The sequence below is a fragment of the Leucoraja erinacea genome, unplaced genomic scaffold (genome assembly GCF_028641065.1).
Source record: "Leucoraja erinacea ecotype New England unplaced genomic scaffold, Leri_hhj_1 Leri_231S, whole genome shotgun sequence".
NCBI classification, from domain to species: domain Eukaryota; kingdom Metazoa; phylum Chordata; class Chondrichthyes; order Rajiformes; family Rajidae; genus Leucoraja; species Leucoraja erinaceus.
Window position 1 is genome coordinate 169,799 of NW_026576132.1, and position 6,000 is coordinate 175,798.

A 6,000-nucleotide genomic window follows, 5' to 3' on the forward strand; every position below is an offset into this window, starting at 1 on the left:
TCCAACTCCCCCTCTTCCCGCCCCCCCCTACCCCAACCTCCTTCCCCTCCGACCAACTCCCCCCTCTCCTCTCATCCACCATCCCCTCCTCCTCCCCCCCCCCTCCTCCCTCCTCCACGGACCTGGACCCCCCATGGTTCTCCCCCCCATCCCTCGCCAACCCTCCCCCTCACCCTGGATCCCCTGCGTAACCTCCTCCTCCTATGCCACCCCTCCTCTCCCCCCTCCCCCAGCTCCTCCCCCTCCGACCGCAGAGACACGACCATAAACCTTCCCCCTCCACCAGCTTCCCCTTCTGCCTCCACCCCTCCCCCCCTCCCCAACCCTTCCTCCGTCCCCCCCACCACCCGACCCCCCCTAGACACTCCACCTCTCGACCCTCTTCCACCTCCTCGAACCCACTCTTCCCACTCCCCCAACCCAAACCTCACTCCACTCTCGAATTTCATACCCCCTCCACCTTTCCGATGCCCCCTCCTCCACACCGACCTCCTCCCCTCGCCCCCCGGAGAGGACCCCCTCCTCCTCCAGGACCGAGGAGGAACCTCCTCTCCTCTCCCTCCACCAAGCAACACACACCTCACCCTCCTCACACACCCCTCCCCATCCCTCGACCACACCCCAGCCCTCACGCTCCCACCATTCCCATCCGCCCTCTATTCGTCTCCCCACTCTTCCCCTCTCTCTTCCCATCCTCCTTCCCCCCCTCCCTCTTTCACTCCATTCCCCTCCTCGCCCTTCCCCCCTGGTCCTCCCCCTGCCCGTTACTGTCGGCTCCCCCCGCTCCTCTCACCATCCCCCACTTCTCCCCCAGTCAACCTGCGTCAGTGCCACCGGCAGAATGCAGCCACAGGCGGCCACAGCGCAGGCGGCGGCGGCGGCCCAGGCAGCGGCCGTGGCGGGGAACATTCCGGGCCCCGGCTCGGTGGGAGGCATCGCGCCCGCCGTCAGTGAGTCTCGCCCGGCGCAGCGACCGTCCCCGTCCCCGTCCAGCCTGCCCTCCCCCGAACACGGGTCCGATCCCCGCTACGGGCGCTTGTCTGCACGTTCTCCCCGTGACCCGCCTGGGTTTCCCTCCGACATCACAAGGAATAGGAGTAGAATTAGGCCATTCGGCCCATCAAGTCTACTCCACCATTCAATCATGGCGGGTGCACAAAAATGCTGGAGAAACTCAGCGGGTGCAGCAGCATCTATGGAGTGAAGGAAATAGGCAACGTTTCGGGCCGAAATCCTGAAGGAAATAGGCAACGTTTCGGGTCGAAACCCGGAAGGGTTTCGTCCCGAAACGTTGCCTATTTCCTTCGCTCCATAGATGCTGCTGCACCCGCTGAGTTTCTCCAGCATTTTTGTATACCTTCGATTTTCCAGCATCTGCAGTTCCTTCTTAAACATTCAACCATGGCTGATCTCTCTCTCTACCTCCTAACACCATTCTCCTGCCTTCTCCCCATAACCTCCGATATCTGTACTGATCTCTGCCTTAAAAATATCCACAGCCTTAAAAATAACTAATCTCTGCCTTAAAAATATCCACAGCCTTCACTGGCAAAGAATTCCACAGATTCGCCACCCTCTGACTAAACGTGGAAAATAGGTGCAGGAGTAGGCCAATCGGCCCTTCAAGCCAGCACCGCCATTCAATATGATGATGGTTGATCATCCAAAATCCACCTTTGATTCTGTTAGCCCCAAGAGCTAAATCTAACTCTCTCTTGAAAACATCCAGTGACTTGGCCTCCACTGCCCTCCGTGGCAGGGAATTCCACAAATTCACAACTCTCCGGGTGAAAACGTTTCTTCTCACCTCAGTCTTAAATGGCCTCCCCTTTATTCTAAGACTGTGTGTGGCCCCTGGTTCTGGACTCGCCCAACATTGGGAACATTTTTCCTGCATCGAGCTTGTCCAGTCCTTTTATAATTTTGTATGTTTCTATAAGACTCCCGACCTCCCATCCTTCTAATGTGCAGGTTTGTAGGTTAATCAACTTGGTAGAAGCGTAAACTGTGTGTGGGGATAGTGTTAGCGTGCGGGGATCGCTGGCGGGTGCGGACCCGGTGGGCTGAAGGGCCTGTTTCCGCGCTGTATCTCTAAACTAAACTAAATGTAGACAAAAATGCTGGAGAAACTCAGCGGGTGAGGCAGCATCTATGGGACAAAAATGCTGGAGAAACTCAGGGGGCGAGGCTGCATAGATGCTGCCACACCCGCTGAGTTTCTCCAGCATTTTTGTCCCATTGATGCTGCCTCACCCGCTGAGTTTCTAAATTAAATCCCGTCTCTCCCCTTGCAGTACCCCGTAGCCCCACAAGAGGGGTGGCAGCACCGAGCATATTTCTCCTAGTGTCCTCCCCGCCATTCAGTCCCAATGGTACAACATCAAACACCCACCATCTGACTAACCCCACAAGTACACTCCGTTAATGCCACCGCAGATAAGGTCACAGACGTACAGCACAGGAACAGGCCCTTCAGCCCACAATGTCAATAGACAAGATAGGTGCAGGAGTAGAGGGCCATTCGGCCTTCGAGCCAGCACCGCCATTCAATGTGATCATGGCTGATCATCCCCAATCAGTACCCCCATTCCTGCCTTCTCCCCATATCCCCTGACTCCGCTATCTTTAAGAGCCCTATCTAGCTCTCTCTTTGAAAGCATCCAGAGAACCGGCCTCCACCGCGCCCTCTGAGGCAGAGAATTCCACAGACTCGCAACTCTCTGTGAAAAAGTGTTTCCTAGTCTCCGTTCTACATGGCTTACCCCTTATTCTTAAACTGTGTGTGTGTGGCCCCTGGTTCTGGACTCCCCCAACATCGGGAACATGTTTTTCCTGCCTCTAGCGTGTCCAAGCCCTTAACAATCTTGTATGTTTCAGTGAGATGCCCTCTCATCCTTCTAAACTCCAGAGTGTACAAACCCAGCCGCTCCATTCTCTCAGCATATGACAGTCCCGTCATCCTGGGAATTAACCTTGTAAACCTACGCTGCACTCTGTCAATGGGGAAAAAAAAGCTGGAGTAACTCAGCGGGTCAGAGAGAAATGTGTGGAGTCTGGAGAAAAATGTTTCCGATGTTTGGGGGAGTCCAGAACAAGGGGGGGGTCACAGTTTAAGATTACGGGTTAGGCCACTTAGGACTGAGGTGGGTGAGGCGTCAGGTCGGGGATTTCTTCAGCCTCGACCCGAAACGTTGGCCATTCCTTTTCTCTACCTGACCCGCTGAGTTACTCCACCTTTTTTGTGTCTCATCTTCGGTTTAATCGGGCATCTGCAGTTCCCTCCGACGCCGTTCCGCTGACTGGTTCACACGAGCTTTTCACTGTACCTCGATAATAAGCGAAACTCGAAACAGACGCACGCCCGCAGCCGGGTCTCTGGTGCCTGAAGCTCCTCTTGTCCCCCCCGTCCCCCCCCACGCAGGTCTCTCGGCAGCGGCGGGCATCGGCGTCGACGACCTGAGGCGTCTATGCATCCTGCGGCTGAGCTTTGTGAAGGGCTGGGGCCCGGATTACCCCAGGCAGAGCATCAAACACACGCCCTGCTGGATCGAGGTACATCTCCACCGCGCTCTGCAGCTGCTCGACGAGGTGCTCCACACCATGCCCATCGCTGACCCCGGCTCTGTCCACTGATGCTAACCCCCACCCACCACCTCCCTTCCCCCACAACCGCCCTCCTCCAACCCCCTCCCACACACCACCCCTCCCCCCCCAACCCCCCCTCCTCCACCCCCCTCCCCCCCCCACCACCCCCCCCAACCCCCCTCCCCCCACAACCCCCCCTCCCCCCACAACCCCCCCTCCTCCAACCCCCTCCCCCCCCCCCACCCCCCCCCCCCCTCCCCCAGCTCCCCACCCCCCACCCCCCCCCCCCCCCACCACCCCCCTCCCCCCACAATCCCTCCTCCAACCCCCCCCCCCCCCCCATCACCCCCCTCCCCCCACAACCCCCCCCCTCCTCCAAACCCCTCCCCCCACACAACCCCCCCTCCCCCACCACCCCCCCTTCCCCCACACCCCCCCCTCCTCCAACCCCCACCCCCCCTCCCCCAACCCCCTCCCCCCCCCACCCCCTTCCCCCCCCCACCCCCCTTCCCCCACAACCCCCCTCCTCCAACCCCCTCCCTCCTACCACCCCCTTCCCCCCACAACCCCCCCCCCTCCACCCCCCCCCCCCCCCTCCACCCCCCTCCTCCCCCCCTCCCCCCCCCCCACCACCCCCTTCCCCCACCAACCCCCCCCCTCCCCCCCTCCACCCCCTTCCCCCACAACCCCCCCCTCCCCCAGCCCCCTCCCCCCCACAACCCCCTCCCCCCCACAACCCCCTCCCCCCCCCAACCCCCCCCCCCCACCACCCCCCTCCCCCCCACAACCCCCCCTCCCTCCAACCCCCCCCCCCAACACCCCCTTCCCCCTCACACCCCCCCCCCCCCCCCCCCCTCCTCCCCCCACCACCACCTTCCCCCACAACCCCACCTCCTCCTCCCCCCCTCCCCCCCCCCCCCCTCCCCCCCCCCCCCCCCCCCCCCCCCCCCCCACACCCCCCGCCCCCCCCCCCCCCCCCCCCCCCCCCTCCCCCCCTCCCTCCCTCCCTCCCTCTGTCTCCACCCCCACCCCCCCTCTCCTTCGTCCCCCCTCCTCTTCCCAAACTCCCACTGCCTTTCCCCACAACCCCCTCCCTCTCCCCAACCCCCCTCGCCTCCATCTTCCCCACCCTCCTCTCCCAGCCCCCCCCCCCACCCTCCCTCTCCCCCAACCCCCCCCCCCCTCTCCCCCAACCCTCCCCCCAAACCCCCCCCCCCCCCCCCCCCCCCCAGTCTCTCCCCCCCCCCCCTCCCTGTCTCCCCCTCTCCCTCCTACATCCCTCTCTCTCTCCCCGCCCCTCTCCACAGGACTCTGTAAACTGATGGACTGAAGCCACGGAGAATCTTCGGCCCGACGCAATATAACTTTATTTTTATATGTTTTATCTTATTTCTAATTTACTGTGTCACGCAAAGAAACCAACACTACAATCATGAACTGAGAGGGGGTGGGGGGGAACCTCTACTTCCCCATTTATCCCCCCCCCCCCCCCCCCCCCCCCCCCCCCGCCCCACGCCCGCCCCGTGAGATGTATTTATTTGGGCTTTCTGACCAACTCGATGGACTAATCTGTTTGGAGTCGGCGTACACTGGATCGGGAACTTTCCGCTCGTTTTTACATTCTGGATCCGCTGTGTGCAAGCCGCTGGTCCCGGCGTGGGATACCGGATTACCGGAACGCCGCCGATTCCCTGGCATCCAGAGCTTTGCCAGGCTGACGGAAGGGGGGGGGGGGGGGGGAGGAACTGGCTCAGGGGTCGGCTAGGAGAACGGATCCGAGAGTTCATGAGCCCCGGGGAAAAAGACCACGTGCAAATCGATCATAAGGTCGCGATCGGCAGCCTCCTCACCTGCGTTAGAGGTCAAATTTTCGGGGGGGCATCCGGAGGGAGGGGGGGGGGGGGGGCTTCAAGCGAGCTCTCGTGATTTTGTCCGGATTAAAGGAAGTTGCCGGGAAAATCGGTGGTGGATCCTATATATAATTCCCACTGGGCTATTAAGGGCTCTGTGATTTATATATATATATATATATATATATATATATATATATATATATATATATATATATATATACACACACATACATACACACACACACATATATATGAATGAATATATATATATATATATATATGATATGATATATATATATATGAATATATATATATATATGATGAATATATGAATATATATATATATATGAATGAATATATATATATATGAATGAATATATATATATGAATGAATATATATATATATGAATGAATATATATATATATGAATGAATATATATATATATATATGAATGAATATATATATATATATGTGAATATATATATATATATATATATGTGAATATATATATATGTGAATATATATATATATATATATGTGAATATATATATATATATATGG

At 57.9% G+C, this 6,000-nt stretch overlaps 1 pseudogene; it reads left to right on the forward strand.

Annotated features, from left to right (window-relative positions):
- Positions 1-3,636, forward strand: part of LOC129716423 (mothers against decapentaplegic homolog 4-like) — a 48,330-nt pseudogene extending 44,694 nt beyond the window's left edge.
- Positions 3,637-6,000: the final 2,364 nt, after the last annotated feature.